At 45.6% G+C, this 21,974-nt stretch overlaps 1 non-coding gene across 1 annotated transcript; it reads right to left on the bottom strand.

Annotated features, from left to right (window-relative positions):
- Window positions 1-542: 542 nt before the first annotated feature.
- On the bottom strand, window positions 543-656 carry LOC149433071 (U5 spliceosomal RNA). The gene has a single exon (XR_016308883.1). It is a non-coding gene; the product is annotated as a U5 spliceosomal RNA (small nuclear RNA).
- Between the last annotated feature and the right edge of the window lie 21,318 nt (window positions 657-21,974).

Below are 21,974 nucleotides of genomic sequence, written 5' to 3'. Positions count from 1 at the left end.
ATAAAGGCTGTAAAAGCAATCATTTCTCCTTCTCTCTGGCTGCATTCCTGCAGCCATTGAGAAATACTGTGTGAGCTGTGATTGGTCACATGGTACAAGGCTGTTGTGAATAGCCCTGTACCATGTGATCTCTGTGATCATTCACAGATTTCACACATAGTAAGCAATGATGTCACAAGTGACATCTTGCTTACCACTCTGCATCTGATCACTGATTGGCCAATCAGTGATCACATGATTGGGACCTCACACATGACGATTGGTGTTCGACTGTGTCCGGAGGACACAGCGGGCACTGGATCGCGGTGCTGCGCGCTCCCAGGGAGCCATTTATGAACGGCAACCCGCCCCTGGACTGCCACCGTCCTGCCGTTTATATACAGTGGCCGGATGGCAAGTGGTTAAAGGGGCAAGCCATGGATAGACAGGCAGGGGAGGAAAGCGCTAGATGATGCTGGAGATCCTCCAGCCAGGAGAGGAAGCGGAGCTCTATCTGACTTGCTGCAGCTTCTTCTTTTTTTTCTTTTTCTTTATTTTTTTTTTAGCCCACATAAGCCGGACATCAAAAACTCTCTGGAACTCATGATTGTTCCTCTCCATAGAAATCTTTAGTAAAAGGCTCAAGATTTATACGACCTGAAGAGGAAGCAGAGTATAATTGCTGCAGCTTCTAATGCACTTGGTCAGGAGCTCGCAGTGTGCAGCGAAATCAGAGTGAGCCGTTTCAGTCCAGCAGAGGAGCCGGTCCAACAAGGGGCGGACTGACAACTCATGGGGCCCCCGGGCAATAGGGGATCATGGGGGCCCCTGTGTCCTTGCCCAAACTCAAAAAAGCCTATGAAAAAGGTATCAGGGGCATCTCAAGGGGCCCCCTACTGCCCCCGGGCCCTCGGGCAGCGCCCGAGTTTCCAAATGGTCAGTCCGCCCCTGGGTCCAACTGTGCAAGACCGAAGGAGACGGCCGGAGTTCTGCTTTAAGCAAGCCGTTTTCTGATTGGTTCTTCTTTTTTTTTTCATTTCTCCCCATATAATTCCTGTATAATGAGCTCTTTAAAAAGAAGGCCGATACATCTGTTGGCGGTGATCTGTAGCATTCAACATGCATTACATACGTTCATCCCATAGAAGCAGAATAAAACGCCTTCTTCATAATGACCCCCCCCCACACCTCCCCCCCCTCCCCCGCTGGGCGCGTTTACCGTTCGTTCAAGGGGAAAGAGATATTTAACAAGACGGAAGGGTTCCGCGGCTCGATAGGTGGTTATTATCTGCAGATAAACTGTAATCTTAACTCATCTTTGGAGCATGCTAATTACACAATTATATTACCTACGTGCATCTGCGCTCCTTTGTTTTGTTAACATATTAGGCACGGCCTTTTATTAACACCCCCAGAAAAGAACTTTCCCTTCATTAGCGGCCCAGGCAGAGCTGTAATTATGCGCACAAGTGAAAAGAAATTTCTAGAAGTGGCGAGAGAGCGTTGCTGCCGGCTCTCATTCACACCAGTCGGGATCAATCTTGTCCTTGTCTAGGCGTGTGAGATCCGGGCCGCGCCCCTTTTCTTTTAATTTTTTTTTTCCAGTTCTTAACCTCCCTGGCGGTCTGATTATGTCAGGAATTTTGTACCAAAAGCGGTACCATTTTTTTGCATGGAAATTTGGTGTTATGTATTGTAGGCCTGCAATTCTTAGTAATTACTTACCGTATTTTTCGCCGTATAAGACACACCTGCCCATAAGACGCACCTAAGTTTTAGAGGCAGAAAACAGGAAAAAAAAAATTCTGAACTAATGGACTGCAGACACAGTACAGGAGATGACCAGAGACTGCGGACACAGTACAGGAGATGACCAGAGACTGCGGACACAGTACAGGAGATGACCACAGACTGCGGACACAGTACAGGAGATGACCACAGACTGCGGACACAGTACAGGAGATGACCACAGACTGCGGACACGGTACAGGGATGACCAGAGACTGCGGACACGGTACAGGGATGACCAGAGACTGCGGACACGGTACAGGGATGACCAGAGACTGCGGACACGGTACAGGGATGACCAGAGACTGCGGACACGGTACAGGGATGACCAGAGACTGCGGACACAGTACAGGGATGACCAGAGACTGCGGACAGCACGGGGATGACCAGAGACTGCGGACAGCACAGGGATGACCAGAGACTGCGGACAGCACAGGGATAACCAGAGACTGCGGACAGCACAGGGATGACCAGAGACTGCGGACACAATACAGGAGATGACCAGAGACTGCGGACAGCACAGGGATGACCAGAGACTGCGGGCAGCACAGGGATGACCAGAGACTGCGGACAGCACAGGGATGACCAGAGACTGCGGACAGCACAGGGATGACCAGAGACTGCGGACAGCACAGATGACTGCTGACCTTTGGGGAGGTGGGGAGCGGGTACCTGAATTTGACAGGTACCCGATCTTACCTGTTCCTCGATCCAGCCGCGCACTGTCTTCCCGGCTTCTGTAATGGCGCTCGGCATGACAGCCGGGTGCCCAGTGCGCATGAGCGAGAAGCACTTGCGCTTTGTGATTGGTCCGGCGGCTTCTGGGATCTGTCATGTGTCCCAGATACCGCCTTACCATTCACAAAGCGCACCGCTTCTCGCGAATGCGCACTTGGCACCCGGCTGTCATGCCCAGTGCCCACACTACAGAAGCCGGGAAGACAGCGCGCCGCTGGATAGAGGAACAGGTAAGGTCCCGCTGCAGAGCTGAGTGACCGGCCCGGTATTCTGACACGGCCGCGGTGGAAATACCAGACCGGCTGCTCCATATTCGCCTTATAAGACGCACTGACATTTCCCCCCCAGTTTTGGGGACGAAAAAGTGCGTCTTATACGGCGAAAAATACGGTACTTAATAAATACTCATAAAAAATAATAATATAATAATAATAAATTTAATTCAATAATATAATCAAACCAAAAACACTGAAATGTGAAATAGAGCGCCAAGTTCACACATCGCTGAGCAAAGTCGCAGAATCGTTTTCAGTGTCTGATGAGGAATTTCCCCCACGAATCATTATCACTCAATTCTGCAAGTGGTTCTGATTTACTATCGCTGTTGAATGAAAAAAACTGACCTAATTCCCCCAGCTATTGTGTTCTGACAGTGGGGTGACTTCCCCACCATCGGTATACACTGATCAAGTGGCATTTATCTGACAGACTGGTTACTGTACAGAAGTCGATCTGTAGATTGACTTCTGTACAACCGGCTTTAATAAAACTCTTGTTTAACCTCCCTAGCGGTCTGATAATGTCAGTATTTCTGTGCTCAAAGTGCTACATTGTTTTCAATGGAAATATGTAGTTTTTTATTGCAGGCCTGTAATTCTTAGGAATAACTCACTGAAATCTGTCCGAACAAGAGTCTAGTAAACATCCCGGGGATGATAAAATTTGAAACACAAAATCATAAATTATAATTTAATAAATAATCATAAAAAATAATAATATAATAATAATAAATGTAATTCAATAATATAATCAAACCGAAAACACTGAAATGTGAAATAGAGCGCCAAGTTCGCACATCGCTGAGCAAAGTCGCAGAATCGTTTTCAGTGTCCGATGAGGAATTTCCCCCACCAATCATTATCACTCAATTCTGCAAGTGGTTCTGATTTACTATCGCTGTTCTCTAGCCGGTCTAAAACCGCGTCTGACCTAAAGGGACGCTTTTTGGACGCCATGGACGTTTCTCAGTTTCCAGGCAGAAAGAACAGTAAAAATGCAGGCAGGGCGCCGGACAAAGCACTCGGGACACAATGTATGTGAAATGGTTTGATACAGGAATGTTTTGCTATGAAATAATCGTTTTAAAAAAAATGTCATTTTTTTTAAATTTTCAAATTTGCTGCCCGTACGTCCCGACGTCACAGGGACCGGAACACGGAAGCCAGATGCCGGCATCGGCCGGAGGAGATGGCCGGGGACGCTGCAGGGGACGCATCACGGGAGCGAAGGACAAGGTAAGCGCTGTAGGGAATCCCTGTGCAACGCCGCATGGTAAGCCCGAGTGTAGCTCGGGGGGGTTACCGCTTTTGGTACTGAAACTTTACCCCGAGCTACACTCGGGAATACCGCCAGGGGGGTTAAAGGGCATGTACACTCCAAGAATACAAACCGAAAACCAAATATACCACCAGGAATGAAAACAGCAAAGAAATAATAAAAAAAAATTGTATCTGAATGGATGTCTAGTGTCCGTAAAATGACAAAGATGTAGCGCAACTTAAAACCACAATTTGACAGGCGTTGCAATTAATGATGGTAAGAATTTATGCGCTCTACGCGTTTCATTAATGTCTCAACTTTTACGCCTTTGTGAAATGTAAAAAACAAAAATACGTCATAGAACCAAGATAATATCAATCATGTCCAAGATACAAAGATGTATCGAACTCCCTGCAGGAGCAAATTGGATCGTGCTTTGCTGGGTTTTTTTGCCTTCCTCTGGATCAACTGTGGGTGTAGGATTATACAGTTGCAAGAACTAAAGTTGCCTTTTTTCCTCCACACATAGTGTTGTGTGTTCTTCCCAAACAACTCAATCTTGGTTTCATCTGTCCACAGTATATTTTGCCAGTAGTGCTGTGGAACATCCAGGTGCTCTTTTGCAAACTTCAAACGTGCTGCAATATTTTTTTTGGACAGCAATGGCTTCCTCCGTGGTGTCCTCCCATGTACTCCATTCTTGTTTCATGTTTTCCTTATTGTAGATGTGTCAACAAAAATGTTAGCATGTGCCAGAGATTTCTGTAGGTCTTTAGCTGACACTCTGGGATTCTTCTTTACCTCATGCAGCATTCTGCGCTGTGCTCTTGCAGTCATTTTTACAGGACGACCACGCCTAGGGAGAGTAGCAACAGTGCTAAACTTTCTCCATTTGTAGACAGTCTGTCTTACCATGGACACATGAACATCAAGGCTTTTGGAGATACTTTTGTAACCCTTTCCAGCTTCATGCAAGTCAACAATTCTTGATCGTAGGTCTTCTGAGAGCTCTTCTCTGCGAGGTATGGTTCACATCAGACAGTGCTTCTTGAAAGCAGTAAACCCAAAACAGGTGTGTGTTTTTTAAGGGCAGGACAGCTGTCAGCAACACATCCAATATCATCACACTGATTGGAGTCAAGGTTGGCTCACTCCTGGCTCCAATTAGCTCTGGGAGAAGTCATTAAGCTAGGGCCTCACATACTTTTTCCTCCCTGCACTGTAAATGTTTACATGTTATGTGCAATTAAACCATGGCAACATCTAATGTTTGTGTAGTATTATGTTCAGCAGACTGTGTTCTTCTATTGTTGTGACTTAGATGACGTTCAGAGCGCATTTTATGCCCAATTCATGCAAAACTCCACGTAATCCGAAGGGGTTCACATACTTTTTCTTGCAACTGTAACTTTTTTTTTTTTAATGGTTGAACTGCATGGACTTTTGTCTTTTTTCAGCCAGACTAACTATGTAACAAATGCCCAACTACACAGATATAGTGCAATGTAAAACCGTCATTTGACAGGCATTGCAGTTAATGATGGTCAGAATGCACATACTCTACGCGTTTCGTTAATGTCTCAACTTCTATGTCTTTGTGAAATGTAAAAAACAAAAATATGTCATAGAATCAAGATATTATCAATCATGTCCAAATACAAAGATGTATCGAACTTCCTGCAGGAACAAATTGGATCATGCTTTGCTGGGTTTTTTTGCGTTCATCTGGATCAACTGTGGGTGGAGGATTATAACTTTTTTTTTTAATGGTTGAACTGGATGGACTTTTGTCTTTTTTCAGCCAGACTAACTATGTAACAAATGCCCAACTACACAGATATAGTGCAATTTAAAATCATAATTATACAGGCATTGCAATAAATGATGGTCAGAATGTACGTGCTCTACGCGTTTCGTTAATGTCTCACCTTGTACGCCTATAATAAAAGTAATACATTTATGAGGTGTAAAAAACAAATACATCATAGAACCAAGATAATATCAGTCATGTCCAAGATACAAAGATGTGTCCAACTCCCTGCAGGAGCAAATTGGATCCTGCTTTCCTGGGGTTTTTTTGCCCAATTTGCTCCTGCAGGAGAAAAAAATCCTTCCTGATCCCCCGAGAGGCTCCTCTGTTCCCAGCTATCTCCGAGGACTACAGATGCCCTCCCCTGTATATCATGGGGGTGTAGGATTATAACTTATTTTTTTTTTTGATGGTTGAACTGGATGGATTTTTGTCTTTTTTCAGCCAGACTAACTATGTAACCGATAAGAGGGCAAAACAGGAAGTTATCAGCTCACAAGGTTTCTGGCGGGATCAACGGGTATTTTTCACACTTATCAAACATATTATGGGGAAGAGGAAAGGGGTGTTTTTAGTCCTGTCCTAGGGTGACAACGCTGCTCCTTCATAGAGTACAGTGAGTGTGCGTTGTCACCCTAGGGTAGGAAGTGCGGCTCTGACTGGTGAAAAGAAAGGAAACTAATGCAACCATCACCATCTAAGGCACGGGTGTCAAACTGGCGGCCCTCCAGCTGCTGCCAAACTACCCATGAGGCATTGTCCCATGAGGCATTGCAAGATTGACAGTTACAAGCATGACTCCCAAAGGCAGATGCATGATGGGACTTGTAGTTTTGCAACAGCTGGAGGGCCGTCAGTTTGATACCTGTGATCTAAGGACTGGTACGCTGCAATGTATTAAGATTTTTGTTCTTGGGTTTAGATAAGCAATTGAGGCAGGGGCGTCCCTAGGGTTGGTGTCACCCGGTGCGGTAACACTTGGTGACACCCCCTCCGATGATCCCAGCAGAATGGATCAGATCTGCAGATTGAGCATAATGGATCGGAGTCCGATCCATTATGCTCCCCAATCCGCAGATCGGATCCATCCTGCGGGGATCGTCAGCTTTCTTTACAACTTACCTTTTCGCGGAGAGGGTCCGGTGTCACCCCGTATAGGTTGCATGCCAATGATCCCCGCAGGATGGATCGGATCTGCGGATTGAGCATAATGGAGCATAGTCCCATCCATTTTGCTTCCCAATCCTCAGATCCGATCCATCCTGCGGGGATCATTGGCATGCAACCTTTACGGGGTGACACTGGACCCGCTCCACGAAAAGGTAAGTTGTAAAGCAAGCCGAAGATCCCCGCAGGATGGATCGGATCTGCGGATTGGGGAGCATAATGGATCGGACTATGCTCCATTATGCTCAATCCGCAGATCCGATCCATCCTGCAGGGATCATCAGCATGCAACTCATACAGGGTGACACCGGACCCGCTCTACGAAAAGGTAAGTTGTAAAGCAAGCCGACGATCCCTGCAGGATGGATCAGATCTGCGGATTGCGGAGCATAATGGATCGGACTCTGATCCATTATGCTCAATCCGCAGATCCGATCCATCCTGCGGGGATCGTCGGCTTGCTTTACAACTTACCTTTTCGTGGAGCTGGTCCGATGTCACCCCGTGCAGTAGGTGTCACCCGGTGCTGCGTGCACCCCTCCCCCACACCTGCCTAGGGATGCCACTGCGTTGAGTTGATAACATGAAAACCTGCAATCGGGGGTGGGGGGGGGGGAAACCTCACGCTTTTTAGCAGCCATGGGCCAGATTGACTGTCTGAATCAATCTCCAGGACACTTCCTGAGAGTCTTTGAAGGATTGGACCCCCGCTCCTCAGCTTGTGAATGCGCTCCTGTACGGGAGCCAAGACATTCTGTGCAATCATGATAATAAATAAGGGGAAGATATGGAGTCTGGCAGGGCCGGATCACTGCCGTCAGTCTGACTGTGCTGAAGTCATTACCTAAGTAGTGCTGTCATAAACACCGCGCCGTCTAATGGGCTCTCCACCTCCGAAGAGACACATATGCCTTCTTTCTGACTTCCCGAAAGTGCGCGGCGTGACGAATCTGACCTGTCGGTAATAGACACCTGTCACTCCCGGAATCGTGTTTTAAAGGGCTGCGAGCCTGCGATTCCGGAATGAAGTCATTTAAAGGGACACCTTCGTTTATTTTCAGTTGAATTCATGTTTAGTAAACAAGTTCTTAAAGGAGAGTTTCACTTTTTGCAAAAAAAAAAAAGAAAAAAGAATAATAATAATAAAGGCACTAATTGCAAAAACGCAAAAACGCTAATTTGTTCTTTCTTCGCATTTGAGCCTACAAAGCATTGCGGGTGCAAACAATGAATCGTGGATGCAAGGCTCGGGCTCCTGCAGGCTATCCCTCCAGACCCGGTTTTGTACGGAGGTGCGGACCTTCAGCTACGGGGCTCGTGGAAATATCAATGGTTTACAAGTGCGGTGACATCCAGAGGGGCAGATGGGACTTGTAGTTTTTTAATTCACAACTCCCTGTGAATAAATGGCTGCAGAGCCAAGCACAGCTGTGCCGATTAAAAAACAAAAATGACAGTTTCAGTAGTGACGTCACCACGCCTTTGCTCCACTGAAAACTATGGCTTCTCTGCCGAGAACTGCAGTCCCTCTGCCAGAGGGGAAGATGGGACTTGTAGTTTTTTTTTATTCACAATTTCCTGTGAATGAATGACGGTGGAGCCAAGTACAGCTGTGCCGATTTAAAAAACAATGACAGCTTCAATAGTGACGTCACCACGCCTTTGCTCCATTGAAAACTATGGCTTCTCTGCCAAGAACTGCAGTCCTTCTGCCAGAGGGGCAGATGGGACTTGTAGTCTTTTCATTCACAACTCCCTGTGAATGAATGACAGTGGAGCCAAGCACAGCTGTGCTGATTAAAAAAAATTAGTTTCGGTAGTGACGTCACCACGCCTTTGCTCCATTGAAAACTATGGCTTCTCTGCCGAGAACTGCAGTCCCTCTGCCAGAGGGGCAGATGAGACTTGTAGTTTTTTAATTCACAACTCCCTGTGAATGAATAACGGTGGAGCCAAGCACAGCTGTGCCGATTAAAAAAAAATTAGTTTCGGTAGTGACATCACCATGCTTTTGCTCCATTGAGAACTATGGTCTTTCTGCCAAGAACTGCAGTCCCTCTGCCAGAGGGGAAGATGGGACTTGTAGTTTTTTTTTATTCACAATTTCCTGTGAATGAATGACGGTGGAGCCAAGTACAGCTGTGCCGATTTAAAAAACAATGACAGCTTCAATAGTGACGTCACCACGCCTTTGCTCCATTGAAAACTATGGCTTCTCTGCCAAGAACTGCAGTCCTTCTGCCAGAGGGGCAGATGGGACTTGTAGTCTTTTCATTCACAACTCCCTGTGAATGAATGACAGTGGAGCCAAGCACAGCTGTGCTGATTAAAAAAAATTAGTTTCGGTAGTGACGTCACCACGCCTTTGCTCCATTGAAAACTATGGCTTCTCTGCCGAGAACTGCAGTCCCTCTGCCAGAGGGGCAGATGAGACTTGTAGTTTTTTAATTCACAACTCCCTGTGAATGAATAACGGTGGAGCCAAGCACAGCTGTGCCGATTAAAAAAAAATTAGTTTCGGTAGTGACATCACCATGCTTTTGCTCCATTGAGAACTATGGTCTTTCTGCCAAGAACTGCAGTCCCTCTGCCAGAGGGGAAGATGGGACTTGTAGTTTTTTTTATTCACAATTTCCTGTGAATAAATGACGGTGGAGCCAAGCACAGCTGTGCCGATTTAAAAAAAAATGACAGTTTCGGTAGTGACATCACCACGCTTTTGCTCCATTGAAAACTATGGCTTCTCTGCCGAGAACTGCAGTCCTTCTTCCAGAGGGGCAGATGAGACTTGTAGTTTTTTCATTCACAACCTGAGAATGCGCATCAGCACACCTCTGTGCACATCTGTTCTGCCCATTTCCGGCCGGCGCATGCGCACTACATGCATTTCTGCAGTGTTTCCATTGAAGTCTATAGAACCAAAAACACAACTTTTTGCATTTAAAAAAGTCCCCGACCCTTTCCAAAAAGCGCACCGGGTGAAAATGCAGAGATGTGAGCCTGTCCCAAAGGAAATCATGTTAAATGGACTGCTGTGCGTTTCTGCAAAACGCTGTGGAAAACACTCAGGAGTGAACCTGGAGTGAATGAAGGTTTTCCGTGCCCAGAGTTTAGCGTTGCCGCTCAGGTGTGTCCCAATTTCCGCGTGCATGGCTGCTGTTAGAAATCACAGGGCCCCATACAGCCGACCTGACCGGGCCCCCTCCAAAAACCCCCCCAAAAACCGAGATTACAATTCTTCAGTTATGAATGAATACAGTGAGTGATCAGTACCAATCACTCATTGTGTTCAATCAGGAAAGAAAGGGGCTGGTAAATGTGACATATTTACTGGACTCATCCCCCACTCTCCATTCTGAAGGATCCTATTGTGTGTTTGCAGCTGCCGGTGGGAAGGAGAGGAGGGAAGCCGGCAGTACTGTAGGGGGCAGTGGCGGACTGACCATTCGAGCACTCAGGTAATGCCCGAGGGCCCGGAGCCAGTAGGGGGCCCCATGAAATTCCACTGGTACCTTTTATGGCTTTTTTGGGTGTGCTTTGAGCAGTGGCATTCCGAGGCAGGTGCGGGGGGTGCGGTCCGCACGGAGTGACACCGACCGCACTGGGTGACACCGACCGCACCGCAGTCCGATCCATTGTGCTCAATCCGCAGATCCAATCCATTCTGTGGGGATCGTCGGAGGGGGTGTCACCAAGTGTTACTGCACCGGGTGACACCAACCTTAGGGATGCCTCTGGCTTTGAGTGTGGTCAAGGACACAGGGGCCCTATGATCTCCTATTGCCCAGGGGCCCCATGAGTTTTGTCTGTCCGCCCCTGGTAGGGGGGCACATGGGGGGGGGGGGGGCTGGGCAGCAGATGGAAATGTATGGTGCACAGGGAGGGTAAAGGTTGCGGGGGGGGGGGCAATTACTGGAACTGATCCCCTGTATGGCCGTTTCTGCAGCAGCTGGGAGGGAGAGGAGAAATATACATCTTTCAGCTGCTGCAGGAAGAGCCATGCAGGGGATTCCAGGAATTCGTGCTGATCACCCTCCCTGCCCACATCCAATTATCATAGCTGCCTGGGCCCCCCTGCTGGCCTGGGCCCCCTACAGGAGGACAGGTGGTACCCCCTTATCCACTCGGTTTGCCTTGCATGCAGGGGTGGACTGACAACTCATGGGGCCCCCGGGCAATAAAGGATCATAGGGCCCCTGTGTCCTAGCCCACACTCAAAGCACACCCAAAAAAGCCTATAAAAGATACCAGGGGCATCTCATCCCTACTGACCCCGGGCCCTCGGGCAGTGCCCAAGTGCTTGAATGGTCAGTCCACCCCTGCTTGCATGTACAAATCCCTTCCTTTATGCATCTCGCAGAAACGTTACGATTGTTCCTTTTAAAAAAAAAAAAAAGGTTTTCTCTCTTATCTACATAAATAACGGGAGAGTGTCAGAAAATGGAAAATGCGCAGTTTGTCCCATCAGCCAAAATGGCTGTCAGATAACGCCGGCGCTCCCTCTCGTGGGATGAGTGATGTCAATGGAAGCTGGCGATGGAGTTTCCCGTACGGCACAGGAGTAAATGATCAGAGAAGTAACATTTGTAACCTTATCTATCACGGCTGAGCGTTCCTTTCGTCCGCCATAAAACATGTCGCCGCCTATTAGGGGCATTAGGCAATGAAGAAAAGCCGGAACGTATCAAAGTGAACAAAAAAAAAACAAACAACGAAAAAATCAGCCGATATATAAAACACTCTGGCGTTAACGTGGTCGATCTTTTATCAAATATTTTTTCAGTTCGGCTAATATAACGACTAAAACTGTGCGTCCGTCAAAGCGGATATCCAGCCAGAAATGACAAGTACTGTATGAATGGCCCATTAACCACTTGCCTACCGGGTGCTTTTACCGCCCTTCCTGTCCAGGCCAATTTCCGGCTCTCAGCGCTGTCACACTTTGAATGACCATTGCGCGGTCATGCAGCACTGTTTCCAAACTAAATTTTTATCATTTTTTTGCAACAGATAGAGCTTTCTATTGGTGGTATTTAACAGCTGCTGGAGGTTTTCTTTTTTTGTGCTATAAACAAAAAAAGAGCAAGAAAAAATTGAAAAAAAAATGTTTTTCTTTGTGTCTTTTATAAAATTTGGCAAACAGGTATTTTTTCTCCTTCACTGATGTGCGTTGATGAGGCTGCGCTGATAGGCAGCACTGATGGGCACTGATAGGCAGCACTGATGGGCACTGATAGGCAGCAATGATGGGCACTGATAGGCAGCAATGATGGGCACTGATGAGGTGGCACGGATAAGCGGCACCGATGAGACAGCACTGATGCTGCTGCACTGATACGCAGCAATGATGGACACTGATAGGCAGCACTGATGGGCGACACTGACGGGTGGTGTGGACTGGCGGTATTGCCTGACAGCACTGGCTGGTGGCACTGCTGGGCACTAACTGGCAACACTGCTGGGCACTGATGGACTGCACTGCTGGGCAGCACTGATGAGTGGCACTGATGGGGAGCACTGATGAGTGGCATTAATGGGGGGCACTGATTGGAACTGGTGGGAAGCTCTGCTGGGCACGGATTGGTACTGATGGGAGGCACTACTGGGCACAGGTGGGAGGCACTGCTGGGCACTGATTGGTACTGGTAGGAGGCACTTCTGGGCACTGGTGGGAGGCACTGCTGGGCACTGATTGGTACTGGTGGGAGGCACTGCTGGGCACAGGTGGGAGGCACTGCTGGGCACTGATTGGTACTGGTAGGAGGCACTTCTGGGCACTGGTGGGAGGCACTGCTGGGCACTGCTGGGCACTGGTGGGAGGCACTGCTGGGCACTGGTGGGAGGCACTGCTGGGTGGTTCTGCTGGGCACTGATTGGTACTGGTGGGAGGCACTGCTGGGCACTGGTGGGAGGCACTGCTTGGCAATGATTGGTACTGGTAGGAGGCACTGCTGGGCACTGGTGGGAGGCACTGCTGGGCACTGATTGGTACTGGTGAGAGGCACTGATGGGCACTGATGGGGAGAGGCACTGCTGCTATGTGTATTATAATCAGCAAACAAAGTATGCTTTTGACCAGGATAAATTGGTAATCCCAATTCAACCTGGATGAGGATCAAGAGGAGGAGGATGAAACCAAAAGTCTATGGTGAACAGCACCAGAGAGGAGGTGAGTAGCAAGGCTATAATATCTATAATAATAATAATAATAATAATAAAAAATGTATGTCCCTGACCAGCATAGATTCGGCAACTCCAATCTCCAATTCAACCTGATAGGGGACCAGCAGTCTTTGGTGGACAGCTCCAGAGAGGAGGTGAGTATTGTAGCGTACGCTGTTTTATTTTTTTTACATTTTAAAACATGTTGGACATTTTGTTTTTTAAATAAATTTTTATGAGCTTTAAATAATATAATCAGCAAGGCATTAATAATTCTAATAAAAAAAAAATAAGCTTGTGACCAGGATGGATTGGGCAAACCCAATTCAACCTGGAAGAGGACCAATAGGAGGAGGTTGGAACCAAGAGTCTATGGTGGACAGCACCGGAGAGGAGTTGGCAGTTACAGAATGAGATGCCTTTTTAAAGTTCTATAACATACTGAGCAATTTGTTTAAATAAAATTTAGAACTGGGCATCAAATATTACAGAAAACAGGGCCCCAATATTCCCCCCCCCCATAAAAAAAAGAAAGCGTGTCTTCTGACCAGCATAGATTGGGCAATCCCCGAAGAGGTCCAGCAAAATCAATAGCCAAGAGGTAGAAGAAAACATGCCAGAGAGGAGGTGAGTATTGCAGAGTGAGGTGCTGTTTTCAAATTTTATAAGATGCTGGTCATTTGCTTTTTTATTTTTAAAATAAAATCTAAAGATGGGCTTTACATTTTATAATAAGTAAGGCTCTACTATTTATAAAAAAAACCCCCATAGATCTCTGACCAGTATTGATTGGGCAACCATAATTCAACCCAGAAGAGGACTAGCAGAAGGAGAACGGAGCCAAGAGTCTTTGAAGGACAGCACCAGATAGGAAGTGAGTATTGCAGAGCGCGGTGTAATATTTTAAAACTTTATAACCTGCTTGGTGATTATTGTTTTTAACTGTTTAAACAAAAATTAAAATCAGGCTAAAAATATTAAGATAAACGAGGCTGTAATATTTAAAAAAAACAGGAGGAGGACAGAACCAAGAGTCTATGCACCCAGGGGTGGACTGACCATTTGGAAACTCAGGCACTGCCCGAGGGCCCGGGGTCAGTAGAGGGCCCCATGAGATGCCCCTGGTACCTTTTTCATAGGCTTTTTTGAGTTTGGGCATGGAGACAGGGGCCCCATGATCCCCTATTGCCCGGGGGCCCCATGAGTTGTCAGTCCGCCCCTGTATGCACCAACGAGGAGTTGCAGAATGAGCCCGGGGTCAGTAGGGGGCCCCATGAGATGCCCCTGGTACCTTTTTCATAGGCTTTTTTGAGTTTGGGCAAGGACACAGGGGCCCCATGATCCCGTATTGCCCGGGGGCCCCATGAGTTGTCAGTCCGCCCCTGTATGCACCAACGAGGAGTTGCAGAATGAGCCACTTATTTATATTTATTTATTTTTTAAATAAAATTTAGAATTGGGCTTTAAATATTATAATACACAACAGTCTAATATTTAAAAAAAAAAAAAAAAAAGAAAAACAAGAAAAAAAAATATGTACATCTCTGACCAGCATAGAGAGGGCAATAGCAGAAGGTACCCCCCTGGCAGCCACTCCGTGGTAAATGAAAGGAGGAAATTTGGGCGCGGAAGCCGAACGTATGTCACTTTGTATCTACCGACAGAGGTGAGAAAGATACGGATCGCGCTCTACGTACAGCCGTGCCTATCTCGTACATAAGAGTACATTACTTTCTCTGGCCTTGTATCACTGTGGACAGTATCATTAAATGCCACGTCATTACCAGTTATGGAGTAGTGCTTTCTCTTGAAGTGCCCCCTGGGATCCGAAGCAACAGCAGAGAGAATGATGGGGAGCGATGGATCCGACATTACATTTTCAATGGAAACACTATTGAGTTTGACTTTAGCGCAGCCTTATCTGTTAGATAGTGTTTGTCACAAAACCGGGAGAGCTGAGCCGGCTCGTCAGTTGAAACTTGCAGCCGGTTGAACGATGTGGACAGGTGATGCTTCCAGAGGGACTAGACAGGCTAGCTACGAGCCGGAGGGGGTAAATTGAAGGTTTATTTATCCAATTCACTGTCAAGGTCAGCGTGCTGGAGATACGTCCTATGTGTGCTTACAAAATGCCAAAAATCCTGGCAAATTGTCTGAAGGAGCTTCCAAATCACTGACCTTTGTACAAACCGCATCAACATGCCAATGCCTTTTTTTTTTTCATACGATATCCTTAGAGTGCATTAAATGGGTTGTAAAATCCCCGTTTCTTAATGTCAAGTGTAGTGTCTTCTCCTTCCATCAAAGTGTACATTGTGATTTATAAAATACAAACAGCCCTAAAAGGATTCGAAGCTTTATAAATCTTTCCTCTTTTTTATTTCTTTTACCTGCAAATGAGATCGGCTTAAAACGGACGTAAAGCATAAATTAAAGCAGACCTTTCGTTAACTTTACAAGTCAACGTGAAGAAATTTCTGACGTGCCGCAATAGACAGCAAATATTACTTTTCAAATAAATTCCACCTTTCATCATGAATGACCGACTGAGTTTTTATTTTAAATGAGCTAAATGAATTCAGTGTGCATCAAAACAAAAAGGTGTGCACAAGGGCGGACTGACAACTCATGGGGCCCCCAGGCAATAGGCGATCATGGGGCCCCTGTGTCCTTGCCCAAACTCAAAAAAGCCTATGAAAAAGGTACCAGGGGCATCTCATGGGGCCCCCTACTGACCCCGGGCCCACGGGCAGTGCCTGAGTTTCCAAATGGTCAGTCCACCCCTGGGTGCATAGGCTCTTGGTTCTGTCCTCCTCCTGTTTTTTTTAAATATTACAGCCTTGTTTATCTTAATATTTTAAGCCTGATTTTAATTTTTGTTTAAACAGTTAAAAACAATAATCACCAAGCAGGTTATAAAGTTTTAAAATATTACACCGCGCTCTTCAATACTCACTTCCTATCTGGTGCTGTCCTTCAAAGACTCTTGGCTCCGTTCTCCTCCTGCTAGTCCTCTTCTGGGTTGAATTATGGTTACCCAATCAATACTGGTCAGAGATATATGTATTTTTTTTTATAAATAGTAGAGCCTTACTTATTCTAAAATGTAAAGCCCAATTTTAGATTTTATTTTAAAAATAAAAAAGCAAATGACCAGCATCTTATAAAATTTGAAAACAGCACCTCGCTCTGCAATACTCACCTCCTCTCTGGCATGTTTTCTTCTACCTCTTGGCTATTGATTTTGCTGGACCTCTTCGGGGTTGAATTGGGATTGCCCAATCTATGCTGGTCAGAAGACACGCTTTCTTTTTTTTACGGGGGGGAGGGGGGGAATATTAGGGCCCTGCTTTATGTAATATTTGATGCCCAGTTCTAAATTTTATTTAAAAAAATTGCTAATTTTTAGGAATAACTCACTGAAATCTGTCTGAACAAGAGTCTAGTAAACATCCCGGGTATGTTAAAATTTGAAACACAAAATCATAAATTATAATTTAATAATTAATCAAAAAAAAAAAAAAATAATAATAATAAATTTAATTCAATAATATAATCAAACCAAAAACACTGAAATGTGAAATAGAGCGCCAAGTTCGCACATCGCTGAGCAAAGTCGCAGAATCGTTTTCAGTGTCTGATGAGGAATTTCCCCCATGAATCATTATCACTCAATTCTGCAAGTGGTTCTGATTTACTATCGCTGTTCTCTAGCCGGTCTAAAACCGCGTCTGACCTAAAGGGATGCTTTTTGGACGCCATGGACGTTTCTCAGTTTCCAGGCAGAAACAACAGTAAAAATGCAGGCAGGGCGCCGGACAAAGCACTCGGGACAAAATGTATGTGAAATGGTTTGATACAGGAATGTTATACGATGTGATTTTAGTGTATTTAGTGAATGGCACTTTTTGTCATTTTCAAATTTCCCACCGGTTCCGTCCCCCGTACGTCCCGACGTCGCAGGGAACGGAACCTAGAAGACAGATGCCGGCATCGGCCGGAGGAGATTACAGCGGACACTGCAGGGGGGACATCGCGGGAGTGCAGGACAAGGTAAGTGAAGAAGAGATCCCGGAGCAACGCTGCAGGGTATTCCCCAATGTAGCTCGGGGGGGTTACCGCTTGTGGTGCTGAAACTTTACCCCGAGCTACACTTGAGAATACCGCCAGGGAGGTAACTTTACAAGTCAATGTAAAGAAATTTCTGACATGCCGCAATTTACAACAAATATAATTTTTCAGATAAATTCCACCTTTCATCATGAACTATGGACTGAGTTTTTATTTTAAATTAGCTAAATGCATTCCGTGTGCATCTTTTTAGATTTAAAGAAGAAAGAGGATTTATATTTCACATTGGATGAGTGGAGGTATTGTCAGTTGAGTCACTTTGCTTCAACTCTCCCACAACCACTGAGGACGGAGAAGGATCTGTATCCATTTGAAAAACTGGTAAACGTGACTACAGTTCCTAGGCATACGACCTCTGGGATCTATAGGATTCTTATGGACATGGAGAGTGTCAATCCTCCTCGGTTCTTGGGAAAATGGGAACAGGAGTTTGGAACAGAATGAAATGAACAGCAAAGGAATAAAATATTTAAATTAACTCATGAACATGGTTGAGATGAATTACAAGTGTTTGGCGAGATGGTATATTACATCGAATAAGGCACATAAACAACAACTAGATGATTCGCCGCTATGTTGGAGAGGTTGTGGGGAAAAGTGAACAATGGGTCACCTATGGTTGGATTGTCCGAATATACAGGACTACTGGATGGGAACAATACTACTTATCCAGGAAATATGTGGGATTACGGTCCAGAGAGATCCATGGTAGATGTTTCACTGTTGTGTTGCAGAGGTTGTGGGGAAAATGGAACAATGGGTCACCTATGGTGGGATTGCCCGAATATACAGGACTATTGAATGGGAATAATACAACTTATCCAGGAACTAATCCACTTCCTAATACGTGGTATAACGAGATGATGTCAACACAAGGCTTCGTCTAATGTGTTTGATCATCAAAAGATGTCTTCCAGGGCAACCATCCCTCTAGCGAGAGCTAAGAATCTGTGTAGTGGAATCAGGACCTCCTTCCTCCCACTGGTGACCCCTCTAGTGATATAAAGATCTATATAGAGGAATCGGGACCTCCTTCCTCCCGCTGGTGACCCCTCTAGTGATATAAAGATCTATATAGAGGAATCGGGACCTCCCTCCTCCCGCTGGTGACCCCTCTAGTGATATAAAGATCTATATAGAGGAATCGGGACCTCCTTCCTCCCGCTGGTGACCCCTCTAGTGATATAAAGATCTATATAGAGGAATCGGGACCTCCCTCCTCCCGCTGGTGACCCCTCTAGTGATATAAAGATCTATATAGAGGAATCAGGGCCTCCTTCCTCCCGCCGGTGACCCCTCTAGTGATATAAAGATCTATATAGAGGAATCAGGGCCTCCTTCCTCCTGCTGGCAACCCCTCTAGTGATATAAAGATCTAGATCAGGGGTGGGCAAACTTTTTGACTTGAGGGCCGCAATGGGTTCATATATTGGACCCGGGGGCCGGACCAAGAGTAGATGAATGATGTGTATGTGTCATCCATAGTAAGTATAGTAATATTCCCCCATAGTAAGCATAGTAATTAATCCCCCATATAGTAATTCATCCCCCATAGTAATTAATCCCCCATATAGTAATTCATCCCCCATATAGTAATTCATCCCCCATAGTAATTCATCCCCCATAGTAATTCATCCCCCATATAGTAATTCATCCCCCCTATAGTAATTCATCCCCCATATAGTAATTCATCCCCCATAGTAATTCATCCCCCATATAGTAATTCATCCCCCATAGTAATTCATCCCCCATATAGTAATTCATCCCCCCCATATAGTAATTCATCCCACCATATAGTAATTCATCTCACATAGTAATTCATCCCCCATATAGTAATTCATCCCCCATATAGTAATTCATCCCCCATAGTAATTCATCCCCCATATAGTAATTCATCCCCCCTATAGTAATTCATCCCCCATAGTAATTCATCCCCCCCATAGTAATTCATCCCCCATATAGTAATTCATCCCCCATAGTAATTCATCCCCCATATAGTAATTCATCCCCCATATAGTAATTCATCCCCCATATAGTAATTCATCCCCCATAGTAATTCATCCCCCATATAGTAATTCATCCCCTTATAGTAATTCATCCCCCCTATAGTAATTCATTCCCCATATTAAGTCCCCAAGTCCACCCTGTCAATTCACTTACCTTTGCTCCGCGCATTCCCCGCGCCGTTCCGGTGTAGCATGAAAATCTGTCTCCTATGAGGATCTGTCCCCCTCGACATATCTGCGCATGTGCCAGTTTCAGGCATTAGCAGCCGATCGGCGATCTCCGGCACATGCGCAGATACGTCGAGGGGGACAGATTCTCATAGGAGACAGATTTTCATGCTACACCGGTCTTCAGGGCGGACTGTGAGAGGAGCCTAGCGGGAGCCTAGCTCTGCGGGCCGGATTAAAAGGTCCGCCGGGCCGTATACGGCCCGCGGGCCGTAGTTTGCCCATTGCTGATCTAGATAGAGGAATGAGGACCTCCTTCCTCCTGCTGGTGACCCCTCTAGTGATATAAAGATCTATACGGTGCAATCAAGACCTCTTTCCTCATACCGTTGACCCCTCTAGTTATAACTGAAGATCTATATAGGGGAATGAGTGCCTGTTTGATCCTGCTGGTAATCTCTCGAGAAATTAAAAAGCTATATAAGGGAATCAGAACTTGTGTTTATTCCTGCTGGTGATCACTCTAGTGATAACTACAGTATAGATCTTTAACTTACTTTGTCCTACTGGTGATCCTTCAAGTTATGAACCCGAAAATTCTATTCTGCATTGCCAGGCCACACTGTTTGCTCCTATTACAATCATCTGAAATGAGCATCCCCAAATCTGTTTTTTTCTGTAGTTCTGGCCAACACTGTACCCCCAATGTTATACTTTGCCAGAGGGTTCATTTTTCCAAGAGCATTACTTTGCATTTAGAAACATTGAATTGCAGTTTCTACTGCTTTGACCAACCTTCTAGCAACCCTAAATCATGTTCCAGACACTTCCAGGAATATCACTTCTATTGCACATCTTTGTACCATCAGGAAAAAGACATGCCTTGGCCACCAAACCTTCTATTTTAACATCTACAAACAGTTTAACTAGAAAGGGACCTAGTACAGATCTTTGTTGTATCATACGCTGATATCAATTGTTTAGCCAACTGAGTAACCATTGAACCACCCAAGGGTTAAGTCCTAGCTTGTACATGAGATCATTATGTGGACTCTTATCAAATTCTTTGCTGAGATCAAGATAGGCTATGTCAACAGCACTAACCTAGTCCAAAAGTATTGTCCAAAAATTCAAACAAATTATTTTTTTTTATCTCCCTCAGTAAAGCCAAGCTGCTTTGGGTCCAGCAAGTTGTGTGTTTATTAATGATCATCGATCCTTCTTTTTAGGAGTGATTGCATTAATTTTACCACTACAAACGTTAAATTCATTGGCCTATAGTTGCCAGATTCTTCCTCACTACCATTCTTGTGGATAGATGCATTATTAGCTGTCCACCAGCCATGGGGAACTTCTGTTAGGAACCACTACCACAGTCTTTCTCCAAAGCCATATATGTTGGAATATATGACTTTGGAGCCACATGGATAAGAAAGAATAGGAAAGAATAAATGGGGACCTCTGTTAGGACATTATGAATGGCTTAACCAATGGAATGCCATCAAAGAGGGTGGGATCCCTGTTCAGGCAGAGCCAACCTTTGATAGAGGCCAATTGGAAGGAGCCCGAGCTACTGAGAGCTTAAGCTGGCCATACACATGAAGATTTCTCTTGTTCAGCTCCCATTGCCAGCTATTGTATTCGTTGGTTTCATCTAGGGACCTTGCTGGACAGATTGGATTTTTTTATTCTTCATTAAGTGGTTCCATGGATAAGTGGAGGTCTTTAATTTCCTTTGGAAGTCTGGGCTGCTACTTGAACTGGACCAACTGTGATGAGGGCATGAGAGACGCTGTACACCACTAGTTCAACAGGTGAAAAGAAATGTGAACGGCCTCAACCTTGAGATCCTCCTGAGCCCCATTTCTGATACATTTCTCCCCGCCCATCGGGGCCTAATCATATAGATCCGACTCTGATGTAATTTCAGTAGAAGAGATATTTAGGTAAGAAAATAGGAGCGCTCAGTGTCAGGAGCGATGCCACACTTGATGCAAGGATATCAATCATTTATTGAGAATCAAGAGTAAACAAATTGAGCCAACGCATTTTGAGGAAACTGCCTACCCCTTCTTCAGGGCTTGCTGCCTCTATACCGTTCCAGCCACCATCTATCAATACAAGGTTCTTTACAGAGTTACAAGTACCACCATGGAACCCATCTCCATTGATACATACCAATAGCCCTGAAGCAGGGGTAGGCAATTCCACTGAAGCTCGCTGGCTCAATTTGTTGATTCTTGATTCTCAATAATATCCTTGCATCAAGTGTGGCATTACTTTTCTTATCTAAATAGCTATAGTATTCAGACAGCTGGAACCCGTGCCTGCCAGAATACCTGAACAGTGGCTACACACAATTGCTGCAGTTGCTGTTTGGCCATCTTTTTTCCATGTTGCCCCTTTGACTTCTCAATCAACGTTTGTTGTGCTAGGCAGGGGCGTCCCTAGGGTTGGTGTCACCTGGTACGATAACACTTGGTGAC

Source organism: Staurois parvus, unplaced genomic scaffold (assembly GCF_062004578.1).
Source record: "Staurois parvus isolate SC_StPar_1 unplaced genomic scaffold, SC_StPar_1.0 ptg001992l, whole genome shotgun sequence".
NCBI classification, from domain to species: Eukaryota; Metazoa; Chordata; class Amphibia; order Anura; family Ranidae; genus Staurois; species Staurois parvus.
This window is presented reverse-complemented; position numbering and strand designations above follow the sequence as displayed.